Source organism: Nothoprocta perdicaria, unplaced genomic scaffold, assembly GCF_003342845.1.
Source record: "Nothoprocta perdicaria isolate Ctin4 unplaced genomic scaffold, notPer1 scaffold_71, whole genome shotgun sequence".
Classification (NCBI taxonomy): Eukaryota; Metazoa; Chordata; class Aves; order Tinamiformes; family Tinamidae; genus Nothoprocta; species Nothoprocta perdicaria.
Genome location: NW_020455988.1, coordinates 1,861,671 through 1,877,686, shown reverse-complemented (window position 1 = coordinate 1,877,686; position 16,016 = coordinate 1,861,671). Strand labels below are relative to the sequence as shown.

The 16,016-nt window shown below is 40.1% G+C and overlaps 1 long non-coding RNA gene across 1 annotated transcript; it reads left to right on the top strand.

The window, feature by feature from the left end:
* Positions 1 to 9,615: 9,615 nt before the first annotated feature.
* Positions 9,616 to 10,010, top strand: LOC112957251. The gene is made up of 2 exons (XR_003251182.1): positions 9,616 to 9,783; positions 9,977 to 10,010. It is a non-coding gene; the product is annotated as an uncharacterized LOC112957251 (long non-coding RNA).
* Positions 10,011 to 16,016: the final 6,006 nt, after the last annotated feature.

The window sequence follows — 16,016 nt, the reverse complement described above, 5'->3', positions numbered from 1 at the left end:
GTCTCCTCCTTTTGTTTGCCATTGGAAACATGATTTAGACTTTTGAAATTCTTTTTGGTAGATTCTTCTTGTATGCTCAAAATATTCTTTTGAGGCAATAGCACTAAGTAGCTATTGCTTGATGAGTTTAATGTTATCAGTTAATATTCTGGTGACTGATTTAAATCAAGTCTTCACACTCGTGATGCAGCTGAAGGCAATCCTGCCCTTTATTAATGTTAGGCAAACCTTTTTCTTCATTTGTGATATCCTGAGATGACAACTTCCTGTGAAAACACAAAACTTGCCTGCTTTGCAGTGCCCAATGTCACGTATGGCCTTCTGGAGCTGACAGAAGGCAGATGTTACTGTACTTAAATTACAAAACTAAACAAGGGTTGATTGCAGCATGAAAGATCAGCCTGAGTTTTGCTTAGGACTTGGCTGTTAGTGCCCTTTGGGACTAGCTCAAGACTCTTCCCCAGACCTTGCCTGGCAAGTGGGAGGCTTGCAGCAAATCCMATAGGATGCAGTGTGTTTGCTGCAAAAGAAGAGCTGAATTATCAGTGGTGTCAAATGTTGGCACTGCACAATATTACCATGTAATTACTCTGTTAATACACAGGTCTATATACTGGAGTGTTTAGAACTGTGCTTCACTCRATGTTCCTTAGAGGTTTGTTTAAATTTTAGGAGCAGGTGAGTTTATCTGGTTTGTCCAGTGTTATGTAGAGAATGCAAATGGATGGCTGCAAGCTATTTGCAGAATCCACTTTTACACTGTTAGTATTATTATATTACTCTCTATATTATRTATTTTTACTAGTATGTAGGTTGGTGGGAAATCATGACAGATTGATATTACTTAAGACAGACACGAAGAGCTTATTCTGGTGCTYATCATATGGCCAGATAAAAACAATTTTTATCGTCCCAAAAAACTAGGAAAGCAAGACATACTGAAAAGCATTTTTGGCCCCTGCTGATTGCCCGTGGCCCTGCCCTTTGCGCATGGCCCGGTTGCACTGMACATTGCTGGCTGTTGCACTTGGCCCTACCCCATAGGTTAAGAGGAGGTGGCATCAAATTGCACCAGAGGAAGTTCAGGTTAGATATTGGGACAAAAGAATCTCCACAGAAAGAGTGGTGGAGCATTGGAACAGGCTGCCCAGGGGAGTCGCCATCCCTGGCAGTGTTGGAGAAAAGTGTAGATGAGGCACTTAAGGACACAGTGCACCAGCCGTGGTGCTGATGGGCACCCCGCTGGACTGAATGATACTGAAAGTCTGTTCTAACCACAAGGTTTCAGTGATGCTGTGATTGCCCAYGGACCTGCACCCGTTGCCCACAGCTTTGCCCCAATGCACTCGTCCCCACTCTTTGCACACGGCCCCGCCCCAGTGCACTCGGCCCCACCCTTTGCACACTGACCTGTCCCCCCCGCCCCGTGCACACAGCCTTGCCCCAATGCACTCCAGCCCACCCTTTGCGCACGGCCCCACCTTTTGCACACTGACCTGTCCGCCGTGCACACAGCCTTGCCCCAATGCACTCGGCCTCACTCTTTGCACGCAGTCCCACACCAGGGGATGAGAGCGGGTATCCTCAGGCTGAGGTGGTGGGAGTTCAGTTGGATATTAGGAAGAATTTCTGCATGGAAAGAGTGGTGAAGTGTTGGAGCAGACTGCCCAGGGATGTGGTGGTGTCACGGTCTCTGGCCGAGCTCAAGAAATGTGTTGGTGAGGTACTTAAGGATACAGTTTAGCGGTCATGGTGGTGAGGGGTTTACGGTTGGACTCGATCTTGAAGGTCTTTCCCAACCCCTGTGGTGATTCTGTGTATCTTGGATTGCTGAACACACAAATATTTCTACTTGCTTAAGCCAGGTTTCAGGCAGTGCTGTTTGTCTTYCAGCATTTGAACCTATCACTGTAGTGTTTATAGTAGTACAAACTAGCTGATCTTGTGGCTATGACGATCTAATGATCAAGCAAACTAAAGGATACAACAGGGAAGTCAGCAGGGCAACTAGCCTTTTTCTTAGTCTAGAATGTGAAGAAATCATGTAAAGAGAGCCTAGAACCTGCATTCAGTGGGTTTAGTTATAAGGAAGCTAACACATTTACAAAAATATTTGTGCTTTGTTTATTTTGATGCTATTAATAACAGCTCTGCTATAACAAACATACTGCTGTGTCTGTGTAGATGAAACTAAACAGCAGCCCGAAATGAAATAAGAAAATTGCTTGTGTGATGAGTCATATGTCGATGAGATGTGGCTGATCTAATTTACAAACAAGTCTTTTAGTGTATTTGAAAGATTATCCCTCCCTTATACCACAAATACCGTATGATTCTTATTTACTCTCATGCTCTTTTTCTGTTTTTATGTAGAAATTTTGATGTTGAAATTTGGAATGTGCCTCTGCTAATKATGTTTCCCCTTTCTATCTTTTTCTTTCTGCTAGACTTGATAGTGTAATCCAGAGATAGCTTTTGATGTTTCCTTTTTCTGTGGTTTGGAATATTCCCCTTCAAGGGATATTCTGGGGGGGCGGGGGGAAGTAGGGAAGGACCTAGAAGGAGCACCGAAGCAAAGTGTGTGCTTTTAGGTGGCAGATGTAGTAAAGTGTCATGTAGTTGACTTTCCCTCTATGTGGATTTGTGGGGAGGAACTCCTGGTCTCTGTAGATAGAGCAAATGTGCCCTTGGAGAGAGGAAAAAAAAAATCTCAGAAACATTTCTACAAGTCAAAATTAGTGGAGTTTCCAACCTGCTGTCTGTGAGTTATTCTGAATGGAATGCAAATTCATATAGGAATGCAATTCGCATTTTTTTTTCCACATAGTTATTCCAGGTCTTTTATTCTGCAGWTGAAGCTGAGCCAGCTGAGAGTATCTATTCACAGTGGAGATTCATGAATTTGGAGAGGGGAAAGAAAGTATCTGAAACAAATATAACTGCTCAGAGTTTCCACTTTTTAAAAATAATAATATCTAAATTGAAGTTTAGGAGGGAATATATCAGGAGTTAGGATCTGAGGGTTTGTCTTTACTCATATCTGAGATATTGCATTGTAAGAAAATACCTTTTTTATATCCTAAAGGTGAGGAAATGCTTATATCCCAATATGTTCTTCTGAGAAACATGAGTATTTAACGACATTCCCTATTCTTATCCAAACAGTTGGATCCAGCCTGCAGGAGAAGGTCAGAAAATATCAGTGAGTCTTGTTGAACCAGTCAATTCCTCTTGAAATGGAGGTTATAAAAACCGTAAATAACATATTAGCAATAAACTACCATAAGGGAGATTTGGTTGTCCAGTTAGGTCTTTGTGCATGAACAGGTCATCACATCTTACCTTGCAGAATCACATTATTTGTCTCAGGCTGTAGAGTGGTTTCCACATCTGCRCTTGTGCAACATCTTGTGCCAAGTACTGCACACTCTACTCAAGTGAGTAGTCACATTGACCTCAGCTGGATGGCTTCTGTGAGTAAATGGRGGCAATTGGGCCCACTGCCAGAATGAAAAGTAATAGCTAGTCACTGGATCTGGACATCAGTTTTGTTGATATTTCCAGGTACCTTGTTCTAGCTGCCAAASAGAGTATGCAGAACCCATGTATGTTGTTACTTGAGGAATATCTCARTTTTTGGCCTTCAATACTGTTGTACCACTGTAGTTATCCCGGAAAATCTTCYATGTTATGCAAAAGCCAAAGATTCYGAGACTTCTGTTGTGGACTSTCTTTCAAAACATGTTTTTTATTTCAAGAAGACTACGTTTCCTAAGAAAGCTTTTAGTGACATGTTTATTCATGTTGGTCAAATGAAAGTCATGTGGCACACCCCTGTTCTGCTGTGGCAAGCCACACAGTGTTTGATATAATCCCACTATCTTGTGTGGGGGAAAAAAACAGCTGAATATCAGATGTGCTTGGCCTGCATGTCAGTGAAACAGAAGACATATCTCAAGTCACCACATTCTGCAAATTCTTATTTTTACTTTGAAAGAATCCTCGCTTCATTTTTTTCCACCCTGTTCTCTTAAGCATCATATGAATTCAAGGTTTTTTTCTGAGGACCTTTCTGAAAGAAGGCTTTGACACTGAAAAAGGTATTTAAATAGGTGTTGATCCTGTCRATTTGTTTTTTCCATGGCTCTCATTTGTTTTTTTCCATGTTTCTGGCATTAGCCATACTGACCATTTTGTTGATTTTTATACTTTAGATGTATTTGTACAAGGGGATGTTCAACTTCTCTCCCGTATCTGGGTATCAAAACTTACAAGGCCAAGAAGGAAATGACACAGCTCTAAATACCTGTTCCCCCCCCCTCCCCCCCAAAAAAAGTAATGTGAGGAACTTGATGTTAGATAGTCAGCCCTTTGAAGTCACTACCTACCTTCCAAACAGGACTGTATGTAATTACCATCCCCAAATTTCTAACTTCATGAAGAATTAGCTATCCTATTCACGGTGGCTGTAGAGAAGAAGTTTGGAGAGCAGCCTGCAGCACCAATGTGAAAATAAARGTTCTAGGTTAGTCAAGTTGAGCAGGGAACATATGAGTATCCCAAATCTGAGRATAATGCAATATTATCTGAAAGATGGAGAGTGATTGGGATTATGAGAGTAGAGGAAATATGTCAGGGACCTCAAGTATAAGGCCAGGAGAGCTCACRTGTTGGAGGGGCAGAGAGTGGCCTTTCTCCCTCGTCATCAGAATTAACTCACAGATGACTTGTAGAGTCTAAAGGAGAACTACTTGTTTCATCTAGTGCAAGGTTGAATTTTAGCTACTGAAGGAGAAATTGGTGCTGTATTGCTGGGAGCTTCAGAAGAATCAGATGTAGACAGAGCAATGGAAGAATGAGAAAGGAGCCAAATCATGCAAACACTGAAATTCTGGTTCCGAGTCAAGCTTTGTTTTTGTTTTCTTTTTCATGCCATACCTTAAACTTGCAAGTATTTCTGAGAACAAAGAAATTAATTGAACAATTGGGTGTTCCTCTAGGTACCATTGGATACCTTTCAGTGTAATTTCATGCTGAAAAGCGAGGAAACTTTCGTTTGATGGAAAACAGGCAAAAGAGAGAGTTAACATCATAAGTGAAAGAAACGTACTCCCTCTTAGCTATGGTATTGGGCTCCTGCCCTCTGGCTCTGAGTGTTGGAGTGTGATGCTTCCCCCCACCACTTTCTTCTTAGTGTGCCCCAGGCAAATAGCACAGGAAACCACTGGTTCCCAAATGCCACTGATGATGAGGGAAGAACTGGATCAGAATTTTTTGTACTTCCTTGAAATGAGTTGTCCTACAATTGACCTGCAAGCCTAGAGTTTTAGTGAAAACTGTGGTTTCCCCAGCAGATAATGTGATATAAAGAATGGCCAGGTTGTTACATGTTACTTAAACATTTTTTTTTTTTTTGCCATCACATTTCTTGGCTTAAGCCAATAATTGTGACTGAATATGTAATTTGAAATGACTTTTCATTATATTATCACTGCTTTGCTGCCCTGTGAGCAGTCTGTCCCACCCATAGTAATTTTACTAGTTCATACCATGAGATACCATGCTGGTATCCTTACCAAGAGCTTATCATTGATTTATTACTGAGCAGCCTTTTATGACTGGATGGATCTTTCACATGGGCCCCGTATTTCTTCTGTGCCTTTTCCATTTTATTAGGGTGATGAGGAAGAGGTCTGTTAGTGCTCTTGGTAGAACTAGCCTATAGGCTGTTTCGTCCTGTTGAGTTTAACAGAGGTAGTACTGAGCTGAGACAGGCTAACTGTAGTATTTAAAGCACAGCACTGAGAAGTTTCATTTTAAATGAAAAGAGGTCACTTGGTATTCACTCACTGCAAAGCCAGGACATCTAGCAGTCTTGTCACACTAATGCGGGTATGTAGAGGTTACTGCAGTTCCTCGATCCTTCTTGTTTAAACAAGATGTAGTCCAAAGCTAATCAAGGGTAAGGATCTTTGCTGTTTTTGAAACTGGTGCAAAAATCAAGTGAGTGTGGGTTTGTGGTGTTTTTATAGTGTGAAAAGCATATCCGGAGCTGTTTGACCCAACAGTTCCACATAGCCAGAGCTGCTGGTTTGGTCTTGCTAATTCTGGAATTTYTTCTCTACCCCCTCAAAAAAAAAAAGCCTTTTTTTTCTTTAATCCTTTTTTTTTTTTTTTTCTCTCACAGTGCATAAAATCCAAGAATTTCCTTATTTTTCATCATTTGATTTGGAACTGGAAGGAACTCACTGTGTCCTCAGAATGATGAGAGCAGAGTGCTCATTTATCACAGCCCAGCAACAAACAAAGCAAGAGCAGAGCAGCACAGGCATAATTAATGAGGAATAAATGGAGTTTGTGGCTTGATGTTGATGGATACAGAATGTGCCACAAAAAAGGGGGAGGAGGGAGAAAGCTTTGAACATAAAACCAATCTCACAGGATCTGCAGTATGGTAATGCCAGGGATTAAATTCAAGATAAGATTCACCTATCCTGATGGTCTTAATATACCAGTAGCTGTACTGTTGCAGCAGTGGAGAACTTGGTTACTTCTTGGGCATGTTTGTGGGGTTTTAGGGGAGGAGAAGGACAGAGGTGAGGATTTTGGGGGTTGGTTTGTTTTTCTCCTTGCCAGGGTTAAGSTGGGCACTAATGTTATTGCAGGTGGTGCAACAGCAGAAGTCAATGCTGAGAAGGAGTTGGTCTATACTGAAATAGCATGTGCTCATCTGAGCTGTCTTCAGCTTCCATCCACCAAGACAAGTCATGTTGGCAGACAAGCTCCTTCTGCTTGTACAGCTGCAAGCCTACTGCAGCTTGACATACAACTGAGYCTGGGGCTACAGGCAGCATCTCACCTATTCTGACTCTAGCACTCCTTGGGGAAGGAGGAGTAAAATCAAATTCCTCTTGATTGCCTCAATCAAAAACACTTCATAAAGGATCCATGAAAATGAACTTCTAAAAAAGTATGCCTTTTACCTGGAAAATGTTTCTCTTGCCGTGTTGATGTTGCTTTTCGTTGACTTAGAACTCTCTAGGGCTTACCTGCTTTATAAATGTACTTACTCATTCTTAACTCCACAGCAAGTGTTAGACTTCTCATGGTCAGGAGCAAAGTGTCTTTTGGCTTATTTTAATTTAACTAACATGTGAGGAGGCCATAGCAAAAGTCATCGGTTATTACTTTTTATCAGCAGGTATTCATAACCCATTTTCTTATTTGAAGGTATAGTGCCATTTGTATATGGAAACTACCCCTCAACTCCGACCATCTTCCCTTGCCTGTATTGCATCCATTAGTTAGAACAAGTGTTGCATGGGCAGACTAACCAGTAACACCATCTCAGCACTTAGTGGAAATTGTCTTGGATAAGAATGAGCAAAATATCTCTCTTGAGTGAAACGTGAACATGCGAAAAATGGCTAGAGAGTGAATTGTCATTCTGTGGCATTGCTAATGGGATCAGCAAGGTTATTATGAAATCTGCTGAGATTGCTGTATTCTTAATAGATTGCTGGCAATATTTAAAGCAACAAAGGGACAGAAAATGGACCTCAGTGCTGCACATATGTAAAATATGTCTATACGGGCTAAKCATAAGATTTGTTTCCTAAGTGTTGTGAAAGATGACTAATGCGGTTATGTTAGCCTGCTTTGTTGTTGGAATTTCTTCTTGTGAAAATATCTTGTCTGTCTTGGTCAAGTCAGGAAAACAGCCAAGCATGTGATTTTAATAAGTCTTACTCATGTCCTTATGGATAAAAATATTTCATGCCGGTACCTGCTGATTGAGGGTGGAATATATTGGAAGTGACTCCACTGTTGTTCCTTAACCTTTATCCTGTAGGATTCACTGTATCTTAGGCTAACATCTTATTTTGCAAGATTAGTGCACTAGAAATGTATAACTTAGAAGAAATACAGTGAATTATGGAACTTTAAGTGTTTCTGCTTACCAAATAGCATTTTTTTCAGGGCAAACTCAGGTCATAGAGAAAGTAATTTGTCATTCACATTGTTTTAAGGAAAAAGAAAACTGGATTCCTTACGCATTTCAAGCATGAAAATGATTGTATGTTACATTTATGGATGTTTAAGAGGTTATTCAACATGTAGTTGAACCCATCTGTGTTACTAGTATGCTTGAATTCTGCTTAGCTTGATGAAAAGGACCAGTGTACAGGGCCTGCTAATTCATTAAAGTCCAGATATGTTCCCAGTGGCCCTGGTGAAGTAACTGGTGTCTTCCTGTCCTTTTGTTTAAATACCCTTAGGCTTTCCATCTACTGTAAATATTTGTGAAACACAAGCGTGTTTCTGARAGTATCTATTCTCAGCTAGTTTTAAACTGCAAGTCTTAAGGTCTGTTTTCTTTTGACAGACCTTTTTTTCTTTTTTTTCCCCCCTCCTAATTCCCGCCAACAATTTCTTAAAAACTTGATAATGATTTTCCTAGTGTTTGTTTGTGGGTTTTGAGAATCAATGCAAACCATATGTTTCAGTGAGGTTATGTGACAATAGTCTTTTCCTTTATACAAAACCACACAATTTTCAATTTCAACACATTTCTGCAATTAATACTTAAATCTACATTTTCCCCCTTCCTCTCTGCTTTATTTGTTATATTAGGAGGATTATTTGGAAAATTAAAGTAATGGGGTGGAGATTGAAGATACTGTCTAGTTAGAGCTATAGGGCAAGCGATGAAATGTGAACTCTCTCCTTTTTCCCAAGCAAGGAAACCTGGGAAGATGACTGCCCCTGGGGAAGGAGATAATTTAATTTCCATTCATGTCAGCTTTYGTTTCTCCTCAGCAGAGAAGCAGCAGATTTGTTTCAAATTCTGTGGAATCAGGTGTTTTGCTGTGGCGTGTCATGGGAACAAGGTCAGACCACCAGGTTTCCTTTGCTCTAGACCCTTGGGTGGGCATGAAACCAGGCTGGGTAATTTAAAACAAAAGATCTTTCCTTCTAAACTGTCCAGTTAACCTGTATGGTTTTKACTTTGATTGTCTCCTGAAGAAAATAAGGTAACAAACCACCTCCAGAAGGACAGGAAACAGAGGAAAGATGARCAGGATGGAAAGGCACAGAAATCCCAGTCCTGCTTGGGATTATTTGCTCCTCTGCAGAGAGGGCATAGCTCCCCCTGACAGAGGAAGTAAAGCTGGTGGACCTATAAATGCAAGCAATTTACTATTGGTCACTGACTTTTTAAAAGGCAGCTGATTAAGGGGGATAAAATACTAGCAGTACTACAGGGTTAAGGAGACTGCTCCTGAGGGCCTGTTTTCTTGAGGAGAAGCCTGTGAGGTGGGTCCTGTGACACGGTGGCACAATGGCCAGGGTTGCATTGCTTGATTGTATATGACTGTCAGCCTTATAAATGGCTGATGTCCTTGTAGCTTCCTCTTCAGCAGCGAAGAGGTCTGGAGTTACAAACAGGCTAAGGAAAACTGGGAAAAATGGAAAGACTGTTACGAGGCTTTGAAGCATGTGATTACTGTTAAAATTGGTGAGACTTTTATATGTGAAGAAACTGCTGCTTTTTTTCTGAACTAACAGGCTATATTTTCTATGTTTTGCTCTTAATAAACAGAAGGCGGCCACCAAACAAGCTGTCTGGAGGCCCCCTCACACCTTTCCTCACTAGTTCCGCTGTGATGTTCAGCTTTGCAGCAGTTCTGTTGTGAAAGGGGCCACCAGAATGAAGACACTTACCTCAGCTGGAGCAAAGCAGTCTGACAGCTGAGTTGACTCCACCTCTGCAACTTCAAGGTAGGAGGCCTGCATAGGTGGATAGCACAAATACCTAACTTGAAGGGGTACTCCAGTTAAACGTGTTCCCCCAGGAGCTAGAGAATAGTTTGGGCATCTCTTTCTCGTCTTTAAATAGAACCTTGCTACGCAGTGAATTGTCAAATAATCCTGTTCCCCCTTGCATTTTTTTTTCCTTTTGGTACTCCAACAGCCTGTTYGTGGGAACTGATGCAGAGAATAACTTAGATCAGAAAGAAGAAACAAGCAAACAAATAAAAAAGCAGAAGAGCTTAAAGGCAGCTTGACTGGAAGGATTTTTTTTTGCCTTACAAAGGTAGTATGCAGTAGTTTGCTGTGTTTGTACCAGTAGGATTCCAGTGTTCAGAAAGCACCCAGGAGCTGTGAAGCACTGAAGTCCTGTTGTACATTYGATACAAGATCCTAACAAAGTGTGCTTTTAGAACAACTGCCAAAGTGCAGTTTTGGGTGTAATGTCTCCTTAACCATCTCAGCTTTCTGTGACTTGTGCATCTTGAAAGAACTGTTGGTTCTATAGAAAACTGCAAGGTGACCAAAGCATCTTCAGTGTGCAGCTTTTATGCTGGGTGCAGGTCTCAGCCTTCCCAAGTGTGATCTAATCTGATATCACCTTGAAACTATACTGACAATAGGGACACTCTGTGGTGTACTTTTTCTACCCCCCCGCCCTTCTAATTTCCTGGGAATATATCTCATATGGAAACTTATGAATAGAATTCACAAAATACATATTAAAATATTTTATTAAAATGCTGCTGGAGACCTGTAACTGCCCCCAGGCACAATACAATCATACACGTGTACTGGCAATCAGCCAGGTAGCAATAACTTGTTACACTGGAAACATATGAATATGCTGAGATCAGGTGATCAAAGCAGTGGCTCTTGTGTACCACTCAACTTTTTGGCTGTACCTGGACAAGCCATGGGATCATATTTTGGACAGTTTACTCAGAACTGCAGGACTGGRATTTACTGTCAATATTCGCACTCAAGCTTATGCTCTGGGTAGTAGAGTGACAGTGTAGTAGAGTGATGTTAGTCAGGACAAAGGAGTTATCAGAATATTCTAGTTGGTGCCAGGAAGAAGCTTTTCTCATGGCACTAGTAACTAGCTTTAGTAGTTTTGATCTGAGTTAATAACTTTGACCCTTCAGCAGTAGGGTGTGTAGTCTCACTAGGCATCTTCACTTGTGGGCAAAGGACTTGAAAAGGTGGCTCAGGTTTTCTTTTTTAAGGTACAGTGAGATCATAAAATCCTGTGAAGYTTTGCTTTTCCACTTGCCACATAGTCATATGAATGCAAGCCAGTGTAAGCTCCCACCCCAGAAAGAAGGGAAAATTACACACACACRCGCGCGCGCACACACACACACATGGATTAGGGTTGGAAATACTGAAATTGGCAGTATGTTTCTTTGGCCTTATAATGGTGTCMTCAGAAAAAGAGATCAAGTTAGATGTTTTGGCCACCTTGAGGAAGTCACCCTCAAAGAGGGTATGTGAATGATGTTTCATTTCTTTGTTACCATCTGTGTGCATACTGAATACCCACTGAAGTGAGGTTTGATCTAATTTTTGTGTAATTATAATTGTGACAGGAACTGGACTTTTTTGTAACTGAAACTTCCACAGGTATAAAGCTGTGAGAGCAACAATTATTTGAGCAGAAATCTATTCTGATGAAAATGCTCAATAGAGATACTAGATGCTACTAGATACTAGATGCTACTAGATTAGATTTTAGAGTATGTAGAGCATTTAGTTTCATTAGCCTTACACAATGTGCTGTTTCATAGCTAGAAAGTCTACTTGCAGGAAACAAACACAACAAAAATGTCTGTTCATTTTTATTGTGTATAACAATACTTTCACAGGTATTGTTATTACACAATGGTAAGTGTGGAAGCCATTGCAAGAAATTTGAGATAAAGTGATGAAACCTTACAACAATATTAGACATGGGATGTTTTTGCTGGTTKTTTTGTCATCTTAAAGCACAGAGGTTGTAGATGCATCACAGAGGGAAAACTCCCTTTGCTCTTCCTCCTACTCTGTCCAAAAATGGATGTGTTGCTGGAATACTGCTTGAAGCAGGAGATCAGAAGTACTGTGTGCAAATCCTTTGCGTTCACCTATGTATTGGGAAATGCAAGACCACAGCATAAAATATTGTTGTTCGTGCTTGGCAAGAGCTACGCTGTTGAAGATTACTGCAGATTCCACACCTGAATATGTAAAGAGGGAAACAAATGCACAAGTGAAACCCCTTGAGACCAAGTTGCCTGTGCTCCAAGACTGGCAGAACCAATTGTGTCAACCAGGGAGAGTGCCTTTTAGGAACTTGGCTGCCATCCAGTCAAAGATGTAACCCCGTTCTACATCAGTTGTAGTGTCAGAATTTTCTGTCTCAGGAAAGTATAAGACATTTCCCAACTTAATGACAGAAAATGCAGCATAATTGAAGAACGGCATATATATTCCTTAAATTTCAATCTAATACACAGCATCACTCCTTTTGTCAAGTCACATGGTAGGAAGGTGTTTTGGTCTATAAAAACCACTTTTCTGTCTTTAAAAAAAAAAAAAAAAAAAACCCTAACCTGTGTTAGGTGGTAGAAAAGGTATGTGCCCCTAAACCGTTGTTATGAGGCTATGTAGGCGTCTCGTTATAAAAAGATACTGCAGAATCAGGTAGGTGCTTGTGGGAGCAGAGTTCATGGTCATTCTGCTGGTRTCACAGTAATGTTACATGGTGAGTGGTACCTCAGGCAACATATGGTTGTGCTGGAGTTCTTATGTCTTTGACTAACCTTACTATTTTTATTTCCCCTAAATCTCTGTGAGAGAGATTTGTTTAGAAGCTTTTATTCATAATTCACATACTTAATCTGCTTTAAATACATGTTCTTYCATCTCTTACCTCTAAAAGAAAACTGTTCAGATACAGCACATAATGCAGCTACAGCATGACAGTGAAATAATTTTATAGATGTATGAATGGATGCCTATGGCGATAACTGCATAGTAATAAAGCAAATGTGTTTTGAAGCTACCTGCAGGGGAATTTTTTAAATAGACATGRGTTTTCTCGTGTCCAAAAAAGTCAATGAGTGATCTGTCTTAATGTAGGGAGAAATTTTCTGAGTAGTTTTCTGAGTATGTATGATAGCAGTGTGAAGAAAGATCATGCTGTGACCACAAAGGATCATGTTTAAATCAAAGATCTTTCCCAGAACATTTCCTCTGTGAATTGTTCTACATCTAGGAGTGTTTCTTGTTGACCACCTGTTTCTTTCCCATTTGGCCATGCTTGAAGGCCTGCAGTTTAACTTAGCAGAAGGGTATTAACCCTACTGAGTTCAGTAAATTTAAATCTCATGCTTCAGATGTCTGCTGTCTTCCAGGAAGTTTAGATTGACTTGTATTTTGACCAAGCCCTGTATTTTGATGAAGCACATAGATACACTTCAGGTGTTTAGACAGATACTGCAAGCAAATATATGCTTTAATGGAAGATCTTCAAAGTTCACCTTTGTTTTTACATTATTAAATCATTTTAATGATTGGTAAAGTGAGCAAACTGTGGTATGAAGGTGGTGTAGAGCTGTAAGGCTTGGTTTGCCTCACTGACTGTTGTGTACTTCAGTTGTTGAAACAGAAGTCTGCTTTTTGGGTTTGCCCGTAGCTGTTTAAAGTTTGAGTGAGGGCTCTTTGTATTTCAGTTTCCAGCTTTCTGTAAAACTCGTTCCACAGAAACTGTCTGAGACTTTCCATTGTTGGAAAATACTGGATATTTCTGCTCTATCTTACTGAAGGTGTATGTTACCATGTCCGGTTTCTTTTTTACTTTAGAAAACAAGGCTCTCAAGACTGGATTTCTGTGAAATAGACCTTAAAGGCATGAAGATCATAATTACTTGCTTTTGTACATAATGTATCAGCTCTTATATTCTCTCTAGAATTTGCATAGACAGGGATCTGTTGGTCTTCTGAGACCTTCTTTATTTGTTCTAGAACAAAATTTTCTGTTTTTCTCTCTGCTTGTGAAACAGGCCTTTTCAGCTATACTTTCACATTTGTCCTTGTTGACAACAAAGCACACGTACAACCCCACTTTTTAGAACCTGCAACTTGAGTGTTGCAGGTGCAGAAGGGAGTACTGGCCATTCTCTCAAGTACAAAAACAACAGTTTTGAAACGAATATGTAGAATGTACTTAAGTATTGACTATAATAATATATAACCACCTGTAGTGCMGTAGGAGGCTAATTGCTTGGAGAAATAAGTTAGAAATCACAAAGGTAATAAAAGTCACACTTTGACACACTTCAGACATCTTTCATTTGACCTCATTTTTCATTTTGAAGGATTTGTATTCTGTGTCTCTGTTTAGCCATTAAGATAATAATTACTTGAGTTGGAACATCCAGTTGAGGGTAGGCACATAAGGAGGAGGGGGGCACTGAAGTCTTAGAAAGGACAGTAAAACAGTTATCATAGTGAATTATGTGCACTACAGAATGGTCTTTGTCAATAAAAGGTAGCTGATGGCAAGTGCCTGAAAAAATTAATTGACCTGACTTTAAAAAAGTGATCCACAGAGACATGCTACAGCTTCTCCTGTTTGCTTCCTAGTGAAAAAACAGTTTGTTCATGGTTGTAAATGATGGCAAGCCCTTGTGAAGGGGCACTTGCTCTGCCCCTTCTTTTGTGCAGCTGTCTAAATGGAATCAAAACCCAAGTGACTTGAGCTTTATGTTAACTTCAGGTCTAAATGAAGATGCACCATTAKGTTTTTTGGTACCTTACAAAGGGTCCTGCAATACTTGGAACKAGAAACCATGTAGCTGTTCTCCTGATTCATTTTGAGTTTCTGAGCTAAGCCTGGGAACCTAATATCCAGTTGAAACTGTGTTTTATGTTTAACACCTGATATGTGTGTCATGCTTTTTCCTCAAGGGTAATGACTGCTTCTTATTTACTACTTCAGAGTGGATAATTAATTAACACGGGTGAGAATGTACACGTTTGACTAGACCCTCAAAAACCATATAGGTGATTGCTGGGATTGAATAACATTGTTTTTGTGTCGTAAAACAGCCTTGAATTGGGAAAGTGCTATTGTCCAAGGTATGTGCTAAAAGTTTTATGAGTATGCTGTAATTTATTTTTATTATGAATAGTGCTTCTCTTACTCTGCTTGGGTTATTCTTAAGGATATTGCATGTCTACAAGTAAAATGGAACAAAAAACATTGCCACAGTGATGATCTTTTTGGCAAAATATTTGTTTTTTTCACAAAATGTCCCAGTAACTTCATTAGGTATAGCACAGAAAGAACATGTATGGATTTTAAATGCCTTTCTATGTAAACAAACTCTATAAGAAGGTCTTGGTGAAGGATATGACTAGGCAAATGACCTGAGCCTTCAGTTTGCAAGATGATGATCCTTTTGTTATTGCTTATGCTGACAATACATGAAAGGTAGATTATATTTAAAATGGGTTGTACTGGGATGTTTACAGTGTGCCTGTAAAGTTGCCTTCCGAATTCCTAAGGAAAATAGGTTGTGATTTGAATTTTGATTATGATTAGCTTGAAAGCCAAACTATAGAAACCAATAGATGATCTTCTGTGGGAGCAAGGTTCCCTATTGKGAGCATATTTATTAGCTACTGATAATTAGTAATAAATATCTGAAACACAGGAAACCACGAGTCTGTGACTGAGGACTAGAATCCCTCTAGAACACTATGAATAATGGCATTAACCAATTAAGCATACTTAAATACTGTTTTTAAAACTCATTGTTCTTCTATGATCATGTTTCATTGTTGCTCTTTCCAGTTGTTCTCTAGAGAGTTGAACACTGAGAACTCACTTGTGACACTTGACTGGCTATGTGTTTCCAAGCAGAGACTACTTGAGCGTAAGGAGGCAAATGCAGACTTACAAGGCAGTAGGTCAAGCACCCTCAGTTGTGGACTTCTGATTCAAGAGTACTCTCTAGGTTGATGGTTTGGGTGTTGAGTTCCAGAAGGATCCTTTGCAGATGTTGCAATGGTGTTTATGACATAATTTCTCTTCCCCATACATTCAGATCCCCGAAAGTGGCCATTGGTAACCGTATGTGGGGGGAATACTTCCATGTGTGATTTCATGAGGGAGGTAAGTCAACCATCACATGCTGGAGAAACTTGGCCAAGTA